The following is a 24,459-nucleotide window of genomic DNA, read 5'->3' as shown; positions in this document are numbered from 1 at the left end:
AAGAAAACTTAGTCAATGTTTTAGCTTATTTGAGTATATTTTATTTTGAGGTAACTTTGCAATACACTGAGATACTCTTTTTATTAGGCAATAGATTTTTTATGTTTTGTTTTTAAGAGTAGGCTTCTAAACTCAGGACTTTTCCAAGAAACTTATCTAGCTCAGTCTTGGAGGCAAGTAGGAGAGAGGTGAAATTAACCCCATTTTATTGATGAGAAAATGGAGCTGCAGAAATATGTCAGTTGTTGAGAGTTGCAAGCAGTCTGTCACAGATGAAGGAAGGGAAGCACCATAGGCCTATTAACACCTGCTTTATCCACTAAACCAGAGATTTCTCAGTAGTTTACTTTTGGGTATCTTGTGATTGCCGCCGCCCGCCCCCCCGCCCCCCACTTATGTATTGTATTGTAGGCAGTACCTCATGTCTGAGAGAAACAAGTTTGGAGATATATTCCTGGAGACCCCAAATTACATATCACTAAAAAGTTTGAATTTGAAAACTTCTGCCATAGAAAATTACAACTCAACAATAATTTATTGTGGAACAAACTTCCATAGTAACAAAATAGCAAAATGTTTATTAATCCCTAGTTAGAAATGAGAAAATTTCTGCGACAGGCTTCAGAATGGTGGGTCATTTCCTTTGAATTGCTTCTTTATTCACCTCATCTTTAGGTGGCAGCACTACTATATAAATATGTTCAAAACTACAGTCTTCTGCAACTTGATATCCTAGAGTGTTTTGTTATAAGTGCTTCCAACTATATTGTGAAGATTAGAAGCTGGTGAAAATATGAAATCATAGCTGAGAATTAGAATACTTAGGAGGCTCCAGAGGAGGAAAAACAGGTTTTCGGAGAAATGAATAAAATATATGGAGTTACTAAAGGAAAAGATTATAAAGGTGTGTGGGGGGTTCTTAACTTATAAATTTATTTTTAGTTTTTAGCTATATGAGGAGAAAGTAGCATCTTTAAAGATCTCATATTGAAACAGCACAAGATAACCTTCCAAAGCAAACCATAGTTTCTTAATACTACATAGTTTTCAAGTATTTAGAAGTTTATAGTTGTGACTGGTATAGTTGCCAGTATTCACTATAATTATTAAATTCAGTTGCAATTTTCCTCACTAATTGCATTGCATCAAACTTACGAAGGTCCTGAATGGGACCTTGTTGTTGACCCTTGTGGAAAAGAATAACTCATCTTGGCCCCTTTTTTTGCTTCCTATATTTTTCATGTAAAAAAAAAAAAATTGCTCAAACTCAAAGTGAAAAGACAAACTAAAACAAGTGTAAAATAATAGTAATTTACAGATACTCTGTATCTTAATTTCTCCCATATTTTTTTGAGGGTAATGAATTGGGCTCTATGGGGGTTATTTGGATCAAGTGTTTCCTAAGTAGAACTTTGTTGTAGTTAATCTTGTATATTTACAATAGTTCTTCCTGTACCCCTATATCCAAGCAACAAAGCAAAATTGACTTTACATGCATTACAAAATTGACTGCATTAGATTTACAATTATAAATACAACCACCAAAAAATATAGAGATATGACCATTAGGAGTGGGAAATCAAATCATTTCTGAGTAGGTGTTGAAGTGTTAATAAAGTCTTTCTTGATGGCAGCTTCCATTTTTCTCAAATCAAACTTGGAGAAGGAGTCTCAAGCAAATTGGTAGAACTCAAACTCAGCAGTATTATGTTAAGATTTTTAAGCTCTCTTGCGCCAGCAAATCATGCAGCCTGGGGGCCTTAGCTCCAAACTTCTGCCAACTCCATTTTGGCAGTAAAGTGTTGTGTGGAACAAAGTTTGCACGTGTTTGGGGTGTGAAGTGGTTCCTCAGGCATTTATTGGTTTTATTCCAGTTTAGGGACTTGAAGACAAGGGTCAGAAGCATGAGGCTTGTATAGTTCATATGTGCCCTGAAACAGACTATGCTAGTGATCTTGAATTTTCATGTAAACAAGACTAGCTTTCTTTGTTGGTGCCTGAGTTATTGAAGTGGACCTTTTATGCCTTAAGTGCTCCCATGATATTCAACCAGTTCTCAGAAGCAGTTCTCAGGATTCTCTCTGTTGAGGGTATAGAACTGTGGAAAAATCACTCCTCATCCTCTTACCCACAATATCACTAAAATGTAGCCCACTAAATAATATGCAACTTGAGAGCAAAAGGGCCAGTAACTATTTAAGCTTGACCTCTTTGTCAAATTATATGTAATTAATCTTTTTTTGTATCAATTGTCTGACTTCGACTTTTTTACCTACCTCCTTCCATCATAGAGTCATTGGTTAACAACACCTGGTCCAGATATGTGTGCTAATTAATCTTATTTCAAAGGTCCCTTGTCCTGTTGGAAATGTATATAAACAATCTCAGTTTCTATTTTTTTTTCCAAGTAATTCTAATAGAAAAATCCTTGTGTAATCTGAGGTAACAGAATTTGAAAGCCTTTAAGAATACTGTTAGCGCTTCCCTGGTGGCTCAGATGTTAAAAGAGTATGGCTTCAATGCAGGAGACCTGGGTTCAGTTCCTGGTTGGGGAACTATGATCCCACGTAGCACAGGGCAACTAAGCCTGTATACCACAGCTAGAAGAGAAGCCTGTGCGGTGCAATGAAGAAACAGTGCAGCTACAAATAAAACAGAAATAATAAAATAGTAATTTTTAAAAAAGTAATTCCCAACTCTAATATATGAATGAAGTTGGAGTTGGAGAAGAAAGCTGGGCCTTTCTAAAGAGTGGATCTACTGGACTAGAATGTACCACTGAACTTTGTTGCACATTTTATGGTGACCCCAAAACTCCTTTGCTTGCTTACTTTAGGTTAGCAACATGTTGCCATTTTATTACATGGAGCAAGGCTGAATACATACATTCATGAGTAGGTATGTACATACGTCTGAGGCCAATTTAGGCCATTTTTACAACCCAGTCCAGTAGCACTTGGCAATTCGATGAAAATCAGTTGTGTTTATTTCTGTGGTGAATAAAATATGTCAAGGGGAAAATCTAAATACATCATGGGAAAAATACAGAGGGAGTTCTTTTAATACTGTGTGTTATATAGAGTTTTTGTCTTTCAAGTAGAACTTTTCTTCGTGTCTGCTTTCAGTTCAGTTCAGTCACTCAGTCGTGTCCGACTCTTTGTGACCCCATGAACCGCAGCACGCCAGGCCTTCCTGTCCATCACCAACTCCCGGAGTCCGCCCAAACCCATGTCCATTGAGTCGGTGATGCCATCCAACCATCTCATCCTCTGTCGTCCCCTTCTCCTGCCCTCAATCTTTCCCAGCATCAGGGTCTTTTCCAATGAATCAGCTCTTCACATCAGGTGGCCAAAGTATTGGAGTTTCAACTTCAACATCAGTCCTTCCAGTGAACACCCAGGACTGAGCTCCTTTAGGGTGGACTGGTTGGATCTCCTTGCAGTCCAAGGGAGTCTTCTTAAACACCACAGTTCAAAAGCATCAATTTTTCGGTGCTCAGCTTTCTTTACAGTCCAGCTCTCACACCCATACATGACCACTGGAAAAACCATAGCCTTGAGTAGACGGATCTTTGTTGGCAAAGTAATGTCTCTGCTTTTTAATATGCTGTCTAGGTCATAACTTTCCTTCCAAGGAGTAAGATCTTTTAATTTCATGGCTGCAATCACCATCTGCAGTGATTTTGGAGCCCAGAAAAATAAAGTCAGCCACTGTTTCCACTGTCTCCCCATCTATTTGCCATGAAGTGATGGGACCAGATGCCATGATCTTAGTTTTCTGAATGTTGAGCTTTAAGCCAACTTTTTCACTGTCCTTTCTTGTCTGCTTACTCAAAATTAATTGCTAACTGTAAATATAGTTGAATGACTAGTTTTTACTTTCTAGATATTGATAAATCAATTTTACTTGATAACTATGTGAATAAAGAAATGTTTTAATTACTATTTTAGAATCTCATTAATATACATATTACATAAGCATATTACAGCTAATGCTTAGTTTAGATGGCTTTTTTTTCCCTTTGAAATTCCTTTTGGAAAATAAATATTAGCTGCTACTTCAGAACTGGTTCTTGGAACCCACCACTATTTATCAATCAGCCTTATTTTCTTGAGTCATTTATTGAACAGTATCAGTGCCTATTTGCCAGACATTGTTTTAGGTGCTTGAACAAAACAAAATCCTTGCTCTCATAGAGTTTCCAGTCTAGCAAGACAAATAATGTAATAAACTCATATATCATATGGTGCTAAATAATAAGTGTTAAAAAGAAAAAAATACAAGTAAGAGGAAAGAGTTTTCTGTGTGATTGTGTATGATGTGTGTGTGCATGTCTTCCACTTGACATTTTAAATGGAGTGATCAAAGAAGTCTCTGAAAAGGTAACATATGATCAGAGATCTGAAGTAGTCATGGGAAGAGCTGGGGAGATGTTCCAGGTGTTATGTTCTAGGTGTTTATTTATGCCACATAAAGTCAGTCACTCAAGTATAATTCAGGTAACGTGTATAATCCAGGTATACTTCATATTAGGTATACATTTTTTTTCTAAAGAGAAAAAAGAAACTCATTAGGTTTTCAGAAAAGTTTTTCATTTAATCCCGGCATTGCTCTAGATTTCCCATGATTATTATTCCATTATTTAATACAATAAAGGCTTATGGCTCTTCAGACAAAGCTTCATAGTCCCTCCTTATCTTCAGTTCCAAAATCAAAAAACTTTTTTCTTAATTCATTTTGTGGCAAAAATGGATCTGAATTGACATGACTGTTTAAAGTCTTCATTAATTCCACTTGGTGTGCCTACTGGTACATTTCGTTATGGAAATATGTGTTTGATTAAGGTATGCTGTCCAGGACAATCTAAGTTAAGTAAAACATAGGTAGCATAATACCTTACATTCCTAAAATATGAAAGAAATTTAAATTCAGAAACACTTCTGGCCCCAAGGATTTGGGATAAAAGATTGTAGACCTGTATCACATTTCTTCTTAGTTCTCTGATTAAATATCAAATTGATGTTAGTCTTTACACATTTTTATTCAAAAGTACAGTGTTTATATAATGCTCTTATTATATGCCTAGCACTGTGTAAATACTCTCTATTATCTCATAAAATCCTCACAACAACCTTATGAGTAAGTTCTGTTATTCTCGTTTTATAGATGAGAAAATTGAGCTACACAGAAATTAAGAAACCTACTAAAAATCACACAGCTACTAAGTGACGCTTCCCTGGTAGCTCAGATGGTACAGAATCTGCCCGCAATGCAGGAAACCTGGATTCAATCCCTGGGTTGGGAAGATCCCCTGGAGGAGGATCTGGCAACCCACTCCAGTTTTCTAGCCTGGAGAATCCCTATGGACAGAGAAGCCTAGGGGTGCAGTCCACGGGGTCACAAAGAGTCGGACACAACTGAGCACCTAAGCACAGCACTAAGTGACAAAGCTAAGAACTGAACATAGACAATTTTCCTTTATAGTTTGCAATCTTTGCCACTAAACTAACTCTCCCTCTTTCTATCCTTTTCACCCTCCCTTCTTCCTTGGAGAAGTTTTGACCATAAGCCCTTTCTAAGAGCGTGGTTTCTCCCTTCTGCTCTAAAGTATCAGACATCACAACTTTACATTTTATTTATAAGCTAATATCTATCAATAACTTTTTTCATTTTATTTGCTCCTGCTATAATTTCAGCCATTTCTATTTTAAGTTGACATTGGAAATTTACTTATTCTCATTCTCATTCTGATAAGTTTCCAGATTAGCATTATCTTTCACCAGCCTTTTCACTTGAATATCTTTGGACAATTATGAGACACCTCCCTTATTATTGTGGTCTTGTCAGATGTCAGATCACATAAAAAGTTTGGATCTAGTTTATTGAGCAGTAGCATGTGCCAAATAAACCTCTGTTACTGCATTGTTAAGTTTCTCTCACTCAATGAATTACATAGCTTACTTCAGATCATTTTATTCTAGGCATTTTTTTTTCATTTATTTTTATTAGTTGGAGGCTAATTACTTTACAATATTGTAGTGGTTTTTGTCATACATTGACATGAATCAGCCATGGATTTACATGTATTCCCCATCCCGATCCCCCCTCCCACCTCCCTCTCCACCCGATTCCTCTGGGTATTCCCAGTGCACAGGCCCAAGCACTTGTCTCATGCATCCAGCCTGGGCTGGTGATCTGTTTCACCCTAGATAATATACGTGTTTCGATGCTGTTCTCTCGAAATGTCCCACCCTCACCTTCTTCCACAGAGTCCAGAATTCTGTTCTGTACATCTGTGTCTCTTTTTCTGTTTTGCATATAGGGTTATTGTTACCATCTTTCTAAATTCCATATATATGCATTAGTATCCTGTATTGGTCTTTATCTTTCTGGCTTACTTCACTCTGTATAATGGGCTCCAGTTTCATCCATCTCATTAGAACTGGTTCAAATGAATTCTTTTTAATGGCTGAGTAATATTCCGTGGTGTATGTGTACCACAGCTTCCTTATCCATTCGTCTGCTAATGGGCATCTAGGTTGCTTCCATGTCCTGGCTATTATAAATAGTGCTGTGATGAACTTTGGGGTGCACGTGTCTCTTTCAGACCTGGTTTCCTCAGTGTGTATGCCTAGAAGTGGGATTGCTGGGTCATATGGCAGTTCTAATTCCAGTTTTTTAAGAAATCTTCACACTGTTCTCCATAGCGGCTGTACTAGTTTGCATTCCAAGATTATGCTTTGGGGTTAGAATTATGTTTTCATTAGTTTGTCTCCAGATAAGTGTTCCTCCATAAGTAATTACAAACTCAATAGTTTCTGCTATTATTTATTTACTTATTATTTGTTGAGTACCTAAAGTCACAAGGTTGATTGAGTATATATCATGAAGTTGGGCAAAGACTCTATTATAGGTAGGGTCAATTTGAGTAAGATATTACATTGAACTTTCCAAGAATCTATTCTTGATTGTTCCAGAGAACCATTGTAAAACATTAAACAAATCACTTTAGTTGTTCTCTGTGAAAATTAATGTGTTGTCCTTAAATACAAAGATGAAGGTTCTGACACACACTATGTAAAGCATTATCTTCTGTGTAATGCTGATAGACATTCTGAGCCAAACACAATTTCTCTGGGGTCACTCAACAACTCATTGTATGCTAAGTTTAGGGGTGCAGTTCATGGCCACTAGATCTAAAAAGGAATTAAACCCATCAATTTTACCTCATTAGCATATTACTGAAGCAAATGAGCCAACAAGTCAGTTATTAAATTGCTGAGAAGGTAGAGAGACTGAATAAATATGTGTGTGTTGTTGAGACTGACTGTAAAGTACATCAGTTTATTATTTGAGAAACTGAGGGCTTTACCAAGGCTTACCTTGTGTAATTTTCTATCTGCTGAGGGATCCAAAAGATGAGATTTTTTTTTTAAGACCATGCCCTGGAGACACAGCTTTTCTCTACTTCAGTTCAGTTCAGTCGCTCAGTCGTGTCCGACTCTTTGCTTCCCCATGGACTGTAGCACGCCAGGCCCCCCTGTCCATCACCAACTCCCAGAGTTTACCCAAACTCATGTCCACTGAGTCAGTGATGCCATCCAACCATCTCATCCTCTGTCGTCCCCTTCTCCTCCTGCCTTCAATCTTTCCCAGCATCAGAGCCTTTACAAATGAGTTAGTTCTTTGCATCAGGTGGCCAAAGTATTGGAGTTTCAGCTTCAGCATCAGTCCTTCCAATGAATATTCAGGACTGATTTCCTTTAGGATGGACTGGTTGGATCTTCTTGCAGTCCAAGGGACTCTCAAGAGTCTTCTCCAACACCACAGTCCAAAAGCATCAATTCTTCTGCGCTCAGCTTTCTTTATAGTCCAACTCTCACATCTATGCATGACTACTGGAAAAACCATAGCTTTGGCTAGACAGACCTTTGTGGGCAAAGTAATGTCTCTGCTTTTTAATATGCTGTCTAGCTTGGTCATAACTTTTCTTCCAAGAGGCAAGCATCTTTTAATTTCATGGCTGCAGGCAACCATCTGCAGTGATTTTGGAGCCCCCCAAAATAGTCTGTCACTGTTTCCACTGTTTGCCCATCTATTTGCCATGTGATGATGGGACCAGATGCCATGATCTTAGTTTTCTGAATGTTGAGTTTTAAGCCAACTTTTTCACTCTCCTCTTTCACTTTCATCAAGAGGCTCTTTAGTTCTTCTTCACTTTCTGCCATAAGGGTCATCTGCATATCTGAGGTTATTGATATTTCTCCTGGCAATCTTGATTCCAGCTTGTGCTTCATCTAGCCCAGCATTTCTCATGATGTACTCTGCATATAAGTTAAATAAGCAGGGTGACAATATACAGCCTTAACATACTCCTTTTCCTATTTGGAACCAGTCTGTTGTTCCATGTCCAGTTCTAACTGTTGCTTCCTGACCTCCATACAGATTTCTCAAGAGGCAGGTCAGGTGGTCTGGTATTCCCATCTCTTTCAGAATTTTCCACAGTTTATTGTGATCCACACAGTCAAAGGCTTTGGCATAGTCAGTAAAGCAGGAATAGATGTTTTTCTGGAACTCGCTTGCTTTTTCTATGATCCAGCTTCTGCTGCTTCTGCTGCTGCTGCTGCTAAGTCGTGTCAGTCATGTCCGACTCTGTGCAACCCCATAGACGGCAGCCCACCAGTCTCCCCTGTCCCTGGGATTCTCCAGGCAAGAACACTGGAGTGGGTTGCCATTTCCTTCTCCAATGCATGAAAGTGAAAAGTGAAAGTGAAGTCGCTCAGTCTTGTCTGACTCTTAGCGACCCCATGGACTGCAGCCTACCAGGCTTCTCCGTCCATGGGTTTTCCAGGCAAGAGTACTGGAGTGGGTCTATGATCCAGCAGATGTTGGCAATTTGATCTCTGGTTCCTCTGCCTTTTCTAAATCCAGCTTCAACATCTAGAAGTTCACGGTTCATTGCTGAAGCCTGGCTTGGAGAATTTTGAACATTACTTTACTAGCGTGTGAGATGGGTGCAATTGTGCGGTAGTTTGAGTATTCTTTGGCATTGCCTTTCTTTGGGATTGGAATGAAAACTGACCTTTTTCAGTCCTGTGGCCACTGCTGAGTTTTCCAAATTTGCTGGCATATTGAGTGCAGCACTTTCACAGCATCATCTTCCAGGATTTGAAATAGCTCAACTGGAATTCCATCACCTCCACTAGCTTTGTTCGTAGTGATGCTTCCTAAGCCACACTTGACTTCACATTCCAGGATGTCTGGCTCTAGGTGAGTGATCACACCATCATGATTATCTGGATCGTGAAGATCTTTTTTGGGCTTCCTGGTGGCTCAGAGGGTAAAGAGTCTGCCTGCAATGTGGAAGACTGGGGTTTGATCCTGGGGTTGGGAAGATCCCCTGGAGACGGAAATGGCAACCCACTCCGGTATTCTTGCCTGGAGAATCCCCATGGACAGAGGAGCCTGGTAGGCTACAGTCCATAGGTCCCAAAGAGTTGGACACAACTGAATAAGTTTCTCCACTAGTTCTGCAATATTCCATATTCCTAGTGCCCAGTACAAAAATTTGAGGCATACCACTAATATTTACCAAGATGTAACAATGTTTTGGGGTAAAGATCTTAATATTTACAATTTATCTCAACTGTATGTAAACAAACTTTAATGAATTCATGTGATGAACTACTTTTTTAGCTCTTCTATTTCCCGTAATTTTTAGTTAGGTAAAACCTCCTCTTATCAGTGTAGTGGTCAAGAATGTCGGCTGAGTAATCATATCTCCTAGATTCAAAACTCTGCTTTCAAATTCCTAACTTTGTGACTGGCCAATTACTTAACCTCTATAGGCCCCAGTTTCCTCATTTATTAAATGAGGGTAATAATACCAACTGTCTCAAAGCTATATTGTATGGGTTAAATTAATTAATTCATAAAAAGCATTTGGAAGAGGATCTGGCGTACAGTAAGTATTCCACAAATGTGAACTCCCACCCACTGTAGCACCAACTCTTCTTGCCCTTCTCTCAAGGTCCAAGCCAAGTTCTCCATTTTTTTTTTTTCCTTCTGATTTCAGGCTCACGGGTGTTGGCCTGAGATTAAGGCTGTCCTCTTTCTCACTGCTACATTAGCCAACTACATTCTTCTTGAAAACCTCCAAGTATTCTTTCCTTTTCTAGGTTTTGGGCCATTTACTCTATCGAAACAACTCTTTACAGGTTCTGTAGAGAAGTATCTCTTCCATTTACACATTGTAAAGTTTTTTCTCTGATTACTAGAATATGAATTCCTTGAGAGTTCGGACTGTGTCTTAATTATCTCTATTATTTCCGTCCCTTCCCCTCCCTGCTACACAGTCTAAGTTAAAGAAAAGTGTCAAAAGAAAAAAAAAGAATTAACCCGTTTAGCTTTTGTATTTTTTTGTTCATTTTATCCTGAGTATTGTATTCTGAACCTCCAGTTTTCCTGCAAAATGCCTTGCTCCTTTTATCTCTGGAAGTTTTAATTTCACCTAGTGATGGTAGATTCCCATCTTGGATCATCATTTCCTGGCAGGTAAGAGATTCAATTTATCACACAATCCATTCATGCATTAAAAAAATTCCCATTTAATTCACTTAGAATTTAATTTCCCTTAAAATTTTTTTGGCTCCAGTTAGATTGATTTTTTAAAATTTAATTAATTAATTTATTTTTGGCTGTGCTAGGTCTTTGTTGTTGCTCATGGATTTTCTCTAACTGTGGTGAGCCAGGGCTACCACTCTTCATTGTGGTACGTGGGATTCTCACTGTAGTGACTTCTCTTGTTGCAGAGCACAGGCTCTGGGGCATTGGGCTTCAGTAGTTGTGGCACATGGGCTTACTTGCCGCGCGACTTGTGGATCCTCCTTGGGTTCATGGCCATCTCACCAGGGATGGAACTTGTGTCTCCTGCGTTAGCAGGCAGATTCTTCACCACCAAGTCATCAGGGAAGCCCTAGACTGATTACTGTCTTTAAAAATCTATCAGTATTTGTGAGGGGGTACTGTTTTGCAGAACTCTGTCTCATTCCTTATTTGAAGATAGGGCCATATCACCCTAAATTTCTTTCTTTTTCTTTTTTTGAATAAACTTGACATGTTACATTGTATAAGTTTAAGGTGTGCAACATGTTACTTTGATACATTTATATATTGTAATAATGATTGCCAAGGTAGCAGTAGTTATAACATTATATCATATAGTGCCTGTGTGGGTGCTAAATCGCTTCAGTCATGTCTGACTCTTTCTGACCCTATGAACTGTAACCCACCAGGCTCCTCTGTCCATGGGATTTTCCAGGCAAGAATACTGGAGCGGGTTGCCATTTCCTCCTCCAGTGGAACTTCCTGACCCAGGGATTGAACCTGTGGCTCCTACATTGCAGGCAGATTCTATCACTGAGCCACCAGGGAAGCCCATATAGTACAATAGTACTGTCTATATTCATTAGACTCTACTGTGCATTAGACTCTGTGGTTTGTTTACTACTCATTCAAGCTTGTACTCTTAAACACCACCACTCTCATCCCCATCCCTACGCCAACCCTGGTAACCGCCATTTTAACGCTCTTTTTTTTTTTTTACAGGTTTAACTTTTTTAGATTCTATGTGTAAGTGATATCATTACTCTCAGTTTCTTTACATGCAGAATATGATTCAGCTCTTACTTGGAAGAGATGAGGATAAATTAGATCATGCTAATAATTTTTTTTCTTTTAAATACATGCCAAAGATATATGTAACACTGGGAATTCCCTTGCCCTCCAGTGGTTAGGACTAGGTGATTTCACTGTGGAGGGCTTGTATTCAATCCCTGGTTGGGGAACTAAGATCCCACAAGCCACGACCATATATTGGCATGGCAATATAGGTACATGTATATAGTATATATATTGATATATATTAATGTATAATAATACATGTAACATATTTTAGGTATGAAGCTTAATCATATAATGAACTACTCAATCCAAGAACTAGAATGAACTGAAGTCGCTCAGTCGTGTCCGACTCTTTGCAAGCCCATGGACTGTAGCCCACCAGGCTCCTCCGTCCATGGAATTTTCCAGGCAAGAATACTGGAGTGGGTTACCATTTCCTTCTCCAGGGGATCTTCCCAATCCAAGGATCGAACCCAGGTCTCCCACATTGCAGGCAGACGCTTTAACCTCTGAGCCACCAGGGAAGCCCAAGAACTAGAATATCTCCCCATAAATTGTATCTACAATTGTGTTTCTCCTCTATCTCTTCCCCTTGCACTCAGAGGTAACCAGTATCCTAAACTTAGTGCTGATCATTCCATTGCTTTTTTTTTTTTTTTTTAGTTTTATCACAAATGTATATGTGCTGAAACAATACATTGGTTTGTATTTTTTGAGCTTTATGAAAGTGCACTCATTCAATATATAGTTTTCTGGGATTTGCCCTTTTAACTTAACATTTTGTTTCCAAGGTTCATTCATGTTGTTGTGTATAATGAATGTTGATTTTCAGTACCATGTAGCATTCTATTGTGTGAATATATCACAATTTATTTTTGTGTTGATACATAGCTGGCTTGTTTCTAGACTTTTAAATAATTATAAACATTGTTGCTATAAAAATTTTTATGTACACCTCATGGTCACACACACAAGTATTTTTCTTGGTCATATATCTAGAAGTAGGGTTGTTGGGCTGTAGAGTATGCAAATATTTACTGTTGTGAGATAATTACTGTCAAACAGTTTTCTACTTTTTCCAACATTTATAAGAATTCTTCAGTTCAGTTCAGTTTAGTTGCTCAGTTGTGTCTGACTCTTTGCGACCCGATGGACTGCAGCACACCAGGCCTCCCTGTCCGTCACCAACTCCTTGAGTTTACCCAAACTCATGTCCACTGAACTGGTGATGCCTTCCAACCATCTCATCCTCTGTCATCCCCTTCTCCTCCTGCCCTCAAACTTTCCCAGCATCAGGGTCTTTTCAAATGAGTCAGCTCTTCACATCAGGTGGCCAAAGTATTGGAGTTTCAGCTTCAACATCAGTCCTTCCAATGAACACCCAGGACTGATCTCCTTTAGGATGGACTGGTTGGATCTCCTTGCAGTCCAAGGGACTCTCAAGAGTCTTCTCCAACACCACAGTTCAAAAGCATCAATTCTTCAGTGCTCAGCCTTCTTTACAGTCCAACTCTCACATCCATACATGACCACTGGAAAAACCATAGCCTTGAGTAGACAGACCTTTGTTGGCAAAGTAATATCTCTGCTTTTCAATATGCTGTCTAGGTTGGTCATGACTTTTCTTCCAAGGAGTAAGTGTCTTTTAATTTCATGGCTGCAATCACCATCTGCAGTGATTTTGGAGCCCAAAAAAATAAAGTCCCTCACTGATTCCACTGTTTTCCCATCTATTTGCATGAAATGAAGGGGTGCCATGATCTTAGTTTTCTGAATGTTGAGCTTTAAGCCAACTTTTTCACTCTCTTCTTTCACTTTCATCATGAGGCTCTACTTACTGTTTAATATTTGGTATTATTACCCTTAATATTTTGCAGGTTTAGTGGCAGTAAAATGGTATATATCTACTTTTTATAGGATGGAAGAAAGTCATCTTTACCTAAAGCTTTTTAAACTTCTTCTTCCTTTTTATATTAAGAGCTTACAGCCTCATTTGACATTACTGTGCCTGGGAGTTCCTTTGAGAGAAAGTCATTTATTTGTGTGATAGTTTTCAAGGGTATAAAAACTGCTAACTGGATAGTTTGAATATTGCTTTTCAGTTGATCTAGTGTAGATACCAAATTATATACAAACTAATATTTCTTGTTAATACTCTGCAGAAATGGAAATATACAAAATTGTATTCTTTACTATTGACTCATCATAAATTAATCTAGTCTTGAATTTATACCTGTCTATAAAACTATTTTAAGTAAAAATCTCTGCAATGTGTTGATCTGGAATGTTTTCACTGAATGAAGTTTAGTGAAGATATCTTTGTATGTTTTCTTGTATTTTCAATTTACCAGAGATTCAATTTGCCCTCTTTTGACAAGGTTACATGATGCAATGCAAATTAATCTCTCAAAGAAATTTCAAAAATTCAAATGTTCATCTTACTACTGTTACCCACTGAATTGACCCACACACAATAACCAGGAAAACAAGTCCAAACAGATGGCACCCTAAAATGTGTTTGTGTTTTTTAATTGAAAAAGTCATCTTGTATATAAATGGTTTTCATCAGTAACTAAAAATACATGGAGATGGAAAAAGAATTCAAAACAAATGGCATATATATATATATATATATATATATATATAAATAAAATTATATATCATATATAATAATATATATATATAAAGAAGAACTTTTTATAGCTCCTCATGTTTATTATCTTTAAAAACAAATATCAAATAAAAATACCAGTTTGTCGTTTGTCTTTTTTTTTTTTGCCTTTGAATGAAAGGTTTTTGAAGGCAGGGACTGTGTGTTTGTTTTATGTTTCTTTATTATATCATTAAATATAGTGTCATATCTCAAAGGGAAACTTAGAAAATATTAATTGAATGCAAAAGTCCCATCTCTAGCTTTAATATTTGTTGACTGACAAAATAACTGAGTGAATATTCATGACCAAACCATGAGAAAGCTGCAGTTACTTTCTTTTTTATTGTACTATAGCTATTTTTGGAAATAATCATTCATCTGAGTGATTGCATTTATGTCAGGTGAGTGTTTTTCAACTTTATAGCTAATATTTTGTTTAGTCAAGTTGCTGTCAGTCATTTGTTTCTTTCAATGTTCTCTTTTAAAACCAAGTGTTAAACCTCCCTTCCCTATTCCCATAAGGCCAGATATTCACTTCCATACTGATCAAGGGACATCAGGTGCTGCTGAAATAAGAATGACTCCTGCCAAAGTTCCCTCTGAGTGGGGGAGAGGGGGTCCTTTATACCAAACCACGTAAGTGAGCCTTATGTTTGTTTTTGTTACCTTGTAAGTGGTGATATACAAGGCAAGGCTAGAGGTTTAAGCTTTTACTTCTAACATGGATTGCAACATGACAACATCCTCACTGCCATAGGCAGCCTTCAAGGAGGCCCTGATTCCTGCCTTCTGGTATTTATACCCTCTTCCCTGTTGTATGGGAGCTTCCCTAGTGGCTCAGATGGTAAAGAATCTGGCAGCAATGCGGGAGACCTGGGTTCAATCCCTGGGTTGAGAAGATCCCCTAGAAAAGGGAAAGGCTACCCACTCCAGTATTCTGCTTGGAGAATTCCATAGACAGAGGAGCCTGGCAGGCTACAATCGATGGGGTCACAAATAGATACAACTGGGTGACTAACACTTTTCTCATTGTATGAGGATTGTTCTGTCTGTAAACAGAATATGGCAGAAATAGTGGCATGTCACTTGCAAGATTAGCTGATAAAAGACTTCAAGGACCCAGGGAACACAGGCCAAGTTAGAATCTCAGCTAGTTCAAGAAGGAACTGAGGTTGGGACTTAGACCCTGAGCCAAGAAGGCCCAGGTCTTTCTTTCTTGGACCTAAAAAAGTGAGAGAGAAAAACCTGGACTTAACATAATTAGAAATAAGTAGGAATTTCACTGAAAGATAGTGAAACAAAGAGAGCATGTAATAAAAAAGAAATGAAATACTGATCCATGCTACAACATTGTTGAACCCTAAAAACAAGCTAAGTGAAAGAAGCCAGTCTCAAAAGACCACATATTGTATGATTCCATTTATATGTAATGTCCAGAATTGGCAAATCTATCAAGAAAAAAGTATTATGATAGTTGCCTAGACTGAAAAGGTTGGGAGTGGGGGAGTTTGGGGTGTGATGGCTTCGTTCGGGGTTTCTGTTAGAAGTGCTGAAAATGTTCTAACATTTATTGTGATGATTGTTGCAAATCTCTGTAAACATACAAGCCATTGGATTGTACACTTTGATTGTGTGAATTGTATGGCATATGATTACAGTTGACCCTTGAACAACACAGCAAGTTGTGGTGCTGACCTCTGCTCCTTCCCCACACTGGCCCCACCGACACAGTCAGAAACTTCTGTGTAACTTCACATGTATCTCAATAAAGTTGTATAGAAGAACTATACAAAAAGATCTTAATGACCTGGATAACCATAATGGTGTGATCACTCACCTAGAGCCAGACATCCTGGAATGTGAAGTCAAGTGGGCCTTAGGAAGCGTCACTATGAACAAAGCTAGTGGAGGTGATGGAATTCCAGTTGAGCCATTTCAAATCCTAAAAGATGATGCTGTGAAAGTGCACTCAGTATACCAGCAAATTTGGAAAACTTAGCAGTGGCCACAGGACTGGAAAAGGTCAGTTTTCATTCCAAGCCCAAAGAAGGGTGATGCCAAAAAATGTTCAAACTACCACATAATTGCACTCATTTCACATACTAGCAAAGAAATGCACAAAATCCTTCAAGCTAGGCTTCTGCAATATGTGAACTGTGAACTTCTAGATGTTGAAGCTGGATTTAGAAAAGGCAGAGGAACCAGAGATCAAATTGCCAACATCCGTTGGAGCATAGAAAAAGCAAGAGAATTCCATAAAAAATATCTATTTCTGCTTCATTGACTATGCTAAAGACTTTGACTGTGTACATCACAACAAACTGTGGAATTCTTAAAAAGATGGGAGTATCAGACTGCCTCACCTGCTTCCCGAGAAACCTGTATGCAGTTAAGAAACAACAGTTAGAACTGGACATGGAACAACAGACTGGTTCAAAATTGGGAAAGGAGTGTGTCAAGGCTGTATATTGTTACTCTGCTTGTTTAACTTACATGCAGAGTACATCATGCAAAATGCTGGGCTGGATGAATCACAAGCTGGAATCAAGACTGCTGGGAGAAATATCAGTAACCTCAGATACGCAGATGACAACACCCTTATGGCAGAAAGTGAACATGAATTAAAAAGCCTCTTGATGAAAGTGAAAGAGGAAAGTGAAAACTTGGCTTAAAACTCAACATTCAAAAAACTAAGATCATGACATCCAGCCCCATCACTTCATGGCAAATAGATGGGGAAACAATGGAAACAGTGACAGACTTTCTTTTCTTGGGCTCCAAAACCACTGCAGATGGTGACTGCAGCCATGAAACTAAAAGATGCTTACTCCTTGGAAGAAAGGCAATGACAAACCTGGATAGAGTATTAAAAAGCAGAGATACTACTTTGCTGACAAATGTCTGTCTAGTCAAAGCTATGGTTTTTCCAGTAGTCATGTATGGTTGTTAGAGCTGGACAATAAAAAAGGCTGAGTGTTGAAGAATTGATGCTTTTGAACTGTGGTGCTAGAGAAGATGCTTGAGAGTCTCTTGGACTGCAAGGAAATTGAAGCAGTCAATCCCAAAGGAAATCAGTCCTGAATATTCATTGGAAGGACTGATGCTTAAGCTGAAACTCCAATACTTTGATTGGTCACCTGATTCGAAGAGCCGACTCATTGGAAAAGACCCTGATGCTGGGAAATATTGAAGGCAGGAGAAGAAGGGGGTGACAGAGGATGAGATGGTTGGAAGGCATTACCGACTCAATGGACATGAATTTGAACAAACTTCAGGAGATGGTGAAAGACAGGGAAGCCTGACCTGCTGCAGTCTATGGGATCACAAAGAGTCAGACACGACTGAGCACCTGAACAATAACAAAAAGTTGTTTTTAAAAAAACCTGCACCTTCTCTCATGGACTTTGTCTCTCTTCTGTCACTTGTTCTGGAGGAAGCCAGTAGCTAAGTCTTGAAGACACTCAGATGCTCTACCTGTGGAAAGGCTTATGAGGTTGGTTTCCAGCCAACAGCCAGTGAGAAACTGAGACCTGCCAATAACTTTGTGAATAATCTTTGCTAATCCTATCGATGAAAAGTGGCATTTTTTTGAAGTTTTAATATGCAGTTTTCTATTATGAGTGATATTCAGTATATTTGTTTCTATATTATCTACCACACTATGAGATAAGTAGAAAGATAGTATAGAATTGCCTGGGTTCAAATCATGGCTAGATTTGGGCTTTGGACAAGAATCATAACTTATGTAAGCCTCAACAAAATGGGGATAATAATAATATTTACCTCATAGGACCCTAAGAGGTAAGGCATAAATTGTTTAATACATGCAAAACATTTAGAATTGTGCCCAGAACATAGTAAGTACTCAATTTTAACTTTTATTATTATTACTATGTATCTTCAAGTATCCAGTGAACATAGATGAAGATAGTCAAGGCCATATTTAAATCTTCTTGTGTTTTAAGTTCAATATTATTATTTTCCTATCTTTTAAGTAGGGTAATTGAGTCATAGAGAAGGAAATGTGATTTACTCAGCCATATAGAACTGTCAAGGAACCATGTGTGCTCAGTCGGTCAGTAGTGTCTGACTCTTTGCAACCCCATGGACTGTAGTATGCCAAGTTCCTCTGTTCATGGAATTTTCCAGGCAAGAATTCTGGAGTGGGTTGCCATTTCCTCCTCCAGGGGAACTCCCAACCCAGGGATCGATCCTGCATCTCCTGTGTCTCTTGTGTTGACATGGGGATTCTTTACTGCTGAGCCACATAGGAAGCCCATACAAAATTGTCAAGGAACCTCAAGTAAGGCTCAAATCTCTTAGTTTCCCCTCACCCCCTTCTTTTTTTACAGATAGGTTATTGGTATTATATTATTATTGATATACATTGGAAGCATGGATTGCATAATCAGGGGAGCGGTTTTAGATGCATCATACATGTGACTCTATATTTCTGCTACATTTCATTGGCTGTTAAGGTAGACAACTTTATCACTACTATATTCATTGAAAGCCCAGGTTATTTTGAACATATTATGAAGATGGACCATACTCTAAGAAATTCACTTGATTGAAGCCTAATTGATTTCTATGTCTAACTTGAACTAAGTAAAAGATAGGATTACACATTTGAGAAGTACTAAGTTCTAGCTACAACAGAAATACTTAGAGGGCAAGCAGTTTGGGTCCATAGTCTAAGAAGTCTGATTGTGATCTCATTTCTACTCCCATATGCTCAAACAAATTATTCTTATTGGTAATTTGCTCCATTGATATGAAAAAAATGACATTCACTAAATTACTTTTATCCTGTCCCACATCTGCTTTAAAAACTATTTTTCCCCAGTGGCCCATCATAGGGAAAATCTTAATTTCTAACCTTGTCACATAGGATCATTAGTAACTGGCCCCAACAGACCTAAATAATATAGGATTCTTTTATTGCATATGACAGAAAACCTAACTTAAAATGGCTCATGTTATGGAAACCTATTGGCCAACGTAACTGCAAAGACTATGGGTCTATTGGTTTCAGTCATGCTTTGATCCAGGACTGGGTAGTATCAATGGGACTTATTCCTTCTCTTCATCTCTCGGTTCTTTCTTCTGCTATATTGAATCATTTCCTGGCACAAAGTGCTCACCTTTCAGCAGCTCCAAGTTCATAGCATTGTTACTATTAGCAATTTCAGAAGAAAAGACCAGACCATGTGGTAAAAGTTTATTGCGTCTTATTTCCTATTCCTTAGTCACCTCTGCCATTTGAGAACTATGACATTCACTTAACACGTGACCAGTTCTAAGCCACATATTCACTCCTGAACTGTGCTGTGCTGATGCGCTCAGCTGTGGCTGACTCTTTGCGACTCCATGGACTGTAGCCCTCCAGGTTCCTCTGTTCATGGAATTTTCCAGGCAAGAATACTGGAGTGGGTTGCTACCCAAAATTCATCTAGACGGAAAAGAGGGAGAGAGTGATTTGCAAGAGGAAATTAGGGTCATAATACCAGAAGAAGTTTAAAAGGATGCAGAGCAGCAAAAACAGTTGTCTTCTCTTAAGACTTCCTAACTTATTTGTTGCTGTACTTCCCTCTATAAATCTCTGCTCATCTAGTTCAGTCTATTTATTTCTCCTGATACATCATGCACATTCTCATCTTTTCCACACAGAGGGTTGTGATCTGCTCCAATTAATCTCTAAGTACTACTCATTTTTTAAATTTCTCATGGAGTCTCTCGTGGATCTGTCGATCTTTCCCTCTTGAGAATTCATAGCTAGACCACTCAAGTAAGTATGCATGTGTGCGTGCTAAATAACTTCAGTTGCGTCTGACTCTTGTGACCCTATGGACCATAGCCTTCCAGGCTCCTCTGTCCATGGGGATTTTCCAGGCAAGAATACTGGAGTGGGTTGCCATTTCCTTCTCCAGGGGATATTCCTGACCCAAGGATCAAACCTGCAACTCTTATGTCTCCTGCATTGACAGGTGGGTTCTTTACCACTAGTGCTACCTGTGAAGCCCAAGTAAGTATATCAGGATGCAAATAAATCAGAATGATGTTGTCATAAGAATAATCTTCAGTTGTGTGTGTGTGTGTGTGTGTGTGTGTGTGTGTGAAATAAGGTGCAAACTCTGATAATGGTTAAGTTATGGAACTTGATTATGTATACACATTAGTCTGACATGCTACACGAGGTATAGTAACACATCACTGTTCTGAGGCATCATAGTTAAGAACTGCTAATTTCTACTACTCACCTGGTTTTTCCTAAGTCAGAGCTTTTGATTCATACTGTATTATTTTTCTAATGTATTCATTTTATATGATTTTAAAACATATCACAAACTGGAAAATATTACTATTACTGAAAACTTCACACCTATATTGCTTTTTAGCTTTTCACATGTCATATCTCAGTCCCAACCAGATTAGAAATTTCTTTGTGCTTTTGTCTGCATTGAATAGGCAGTTAATAAATATTTGTAAATGAATGAATTAAAAGACAAATTCATGATGGGGAATGCTACAAAAAATAGTTCTAGATAATTATAGTGGCAATTTAACAGATCTATTAAGGAAAAAAAGAAATCTTCCTATTATTAAACTTGCTGCACTTTGGTGTTCCCATAATGTTTTATTCACACTTTCATTATTGCACTTACAATGTTAGATTATAATTTATCTTTTTAAATAACTGTCTCCTAAACTCTGAGTAGTCAGAGCACAACATCTGAATCGTCTTCCTTTTTGTAATCTTGAGATGTAATAGGTGTCCAGTTAATACTTATGGAAAGAATAAATGACAAAATTTGAGATAAAAATACTATTTTTACAACCTGCTAAAAAGAATATATCTCCCTACTCCTTCAGTCTTTTAATATATTTTAACTTGATTTTCCTTAAAATCCATTTATAGTAGAAGCAATGGGTAAGTCTGGCTGGTTATTTTAGGCTAAGAGACACAGTTGACTATACTTTGATGAGGTAACTATACTCTGAGGTCTAGTCACCAATTGATATTTAGACAGTAGCAACCTGACCCGTTCTTGAGCAACGAAATAACATGGTAGTAGTAAAGAGATATTGCTCTGTCACTGAGGTTGTATAATTAGAAGACTCTTACATTAATTTGAGTATGAGGGCATAAGACCTGATGAAAGGTAATAGAAGTGATAGAGAAGAAAAGAGGAAACACATTCCATATATACATTTGTATTACTTTGATTTTGTTTTCTGATCTCAAAGCAATACTTTGATTTTAAACAAGAGTTCCAAGACTGTTCAATGGGGAAAAAATAATCCTTTTGGTAAATTGTAATGGAGCAACGGGATATCCACATGCAAAGGAATAAAGTTAGACCCCCTACCTCACAGCATATACAAAAATTAATTCAAAATGAATCAAATATAGGGATCATTATATTTAATAAAAGCTAAAACTATAAAACTTTTTGAGGAAAATATGTCAAACCTTCATGACTTTGGATGTGACAGTTTTTTCTTAATTATGATATCAAAAGCACAAGCAGTATAAGAAAAAATAGATAATTAGGCTTCATAAGAATGAAAATCTTTTGTGCATCAAAGGATATTATCGAAAGAGTGAAAAGACAACCCACAGAATGGAAAAATATTTGTAAATCATATATCTGATAAGGATTAGTATCCAGAATATATAAGGAACTCTTACAAATCAACAATAAAAAGACAGCTCAATTTAAAAATGGACCAAGAATTTGAATAGACATTTCTCCAAAGAACATATTCGAATGGTCAACATGAACCAACAAGATGCTCAGCATCATTAGTCATTCAGTTCTGTTTAATCACTCAGTCATGTCTGACTCTTTGCAACCCCATGGACTGCAGCATGCCAGGCTCCCCTGTCCATCACCAACTCCCAGAGCTTGTTCAAACTCATGTCCATTGAGTCAGTGAAGCCATATTAACAACCTCATCCTCTATCGTCCCTTTCTCCTCCTGCCTTCAATCTTTCCCAGCATCAGGGTCTTTTCCAATGAGTCGGCTCTTTGAATCAGGTGGCCAAAGGATTAGAGCGTCAGCTTCAGCGTCAGTCCTTCCAGTGAATATTCAGGATTGATTTCCTTTAGGGTTGACTGGTTTGATCTTGCAGTCCAAGAGACTCTCAAGAGTCTTCTCCAAACCACAGTTCAGAAGCATCATTTTTTGGTGCTCAGCTTTCTTTATGGCCAAACTCTTACATCCATACATGACTATTGGAAAAACCAAAGCTTTGACTAGACAGACCTTTGTCAGCGAAGTAATGTCTCTGCTTTTTAATATGCTGTCTAGGTTGGTCATTACTTTTTTTCTAAGGAGTGAGCATCTTTTAATTTCATGGCTGCAGTCACCATCTGCAGTGGTTTTGGAGCCCAAGAAAAGAAAGTCTGTCACTGTTTCCATTGTTTCCCCATCTATTTGCCATGAAGTGATGGGACTGGATGTCATGATCTTAGTTTTTTGAATGTTGAGTTTCAATCCAGGTTTTCACTTTCCTCTTTCACTTTCATCAAGAGGCTTTTTAATTCATGTTCACTTTCTGCCATGAGGGTGTTGTCATCTGCGTATCTGAGGTTACTGATATTTCTCCTGGCAATCTTGATTCCAGCTTGTGATTTATCCAGCCCAGCATTTTGTATGATGTGCTCTGCATATAAGTTAAATAAGCAGGGTGACAATATACAGCCTTGACATGCTCTGTGCTGTGCTAAGTCACTTCAGTCATGTCCGGCTCTTTGCGACCCCATGGGCTGTAGCCTCCCAGGCTCCTCTGTCCATGGAACTCTCTAGACAAGAATACTGGAGTGGGTAGCCATTTCATTTTCCAGGGGATCTTCCCAACCCAGGGATCAAACCTGCGTCTCTTACATCTTCTACACTGGCAGGTGGGTTTTTTACCACTAGCGCCACCTGGGAAGCCTTGACATACTCCTTTCCCAATTTTGAACCAGTCCGTTGTTCCACGTCCAGTTCTAACTGTTGCTTTTTAACCTGCATACAGATTTCTCAGGAGGCAGGTAAGGTGGTCTAGTATTCCCATCTCTTGAAGAATTTTCCACAGTTCGTTGTGATCCACACAGTCAAAAGCTTTGGCGTTGTCAATAAAGCAGAAGTAGATGTTTTTCTGGAGCTCTCTTGCTTTTTCTATGATCCAGTGAATGTTCGCAATTTGATCTTTGGTTCCTCTGCCTTTTATAAATCCAACTTGAACATCTGGAAGTTCTCATTCATGTACTGTTGAAGCCTAGCTTGGAAAATTTTGAGCATTTCTTTGCTAGCATGTGAGATGATTGAAATTGTGCGGTAGTCTGAATGTTCTTTGGCATTGCTTTCCTTTGGGATCGGAATGAAAACTGACCTTTTCCAGTCCTGTGGCCACTTTTCCAAATTTGCTGGCATATTGAGTGTAGCACTTTCACAGCATCATCTTTTAGGATTTGAAATGGCTCAACTGGAATTCCATTACCTCCACTAGCTTTGTTCACAGTGAAGCTTCCTAAGGCCCACTTGACTTCTCATTCCAGGATGTCTGGCTCTTAGTGAGTGGTCACACCATCGTGGTTATCTGGGTCATTACAATCTTTTTTGTATGGCACTTCTGTGTATTCTTGCCACCTCTTCTTAATATCTTCTGCTTCTGTTAGGTCCATACCATTTCTGTCCTTTATTGTGCCCATCTTTGTATGAAATGTTCCATTGGTAGCTCTAATTTTCTTGAAGAGATCTCTAATCTTTCCCATTCTATTGTTTTCCTCAATTTCTTTGCACTGATCACTTAGGAAGCCTTTCTTATCTCTCCTTGCTATTCTTTGGAACTCTGAATTCAGATGAATATATCTTTCCTTTTCTCTTTTGCCTTTTGCTTCTCTTCTTTTCTCAGCTATTTGTAAGGCCTCCTCAGGCAACCATTTTGCCTTTTTGCATTTCTTTTTCTTATGGGTGGTCTTGATCACCACCTCCTGTACAATGTCCCTAACCTCCATCCATAGTCCTTCAGGCACTCCGTCTATCAAATCTAATCCCTTGCATCCATTTGTCACTTTCAATCGTAAGGGATGTGATTTATGTCATACTTGAATGGTCTAGTGGTTTTCCCTACT

The 24,459-nt window shown here is 38.3% G+C and overlaps 1 protein-coding gene across 3 annotated transcripts in view; it reads left to right on the top strand.

Moving 5' to 3' along the window:
• Window positions 1-24,459, top strand: part of NRG2 (neuregulin 2) — a 256,782-nt gene that overhangs the window by 1,844 nt on the left and 230,479 nt on the right. The gene's annotated exons all lie outside the window — the stretch shown is intronic.

The sequence above is a fragment of the Cervus elaphus genome, chromosome 9 (assembly GCF_910594005.1).
Source record: "Cervus elaphus chromosome 9, mCerEla1.1, whole genome shotgun sequence".
Taxonomy (NCBI): domain Eukaryota; kingdom Metazoa; phylum Chordata; class Mammalia; order Artiodactyla; family Cervidae; genus Cervus; species Cervus elaphus.
The sequence above is the reverse complement of the archived record's forward strand: the minus strand, read 5'-3'. Positions and strand labels throughout refer to the sequence as shown.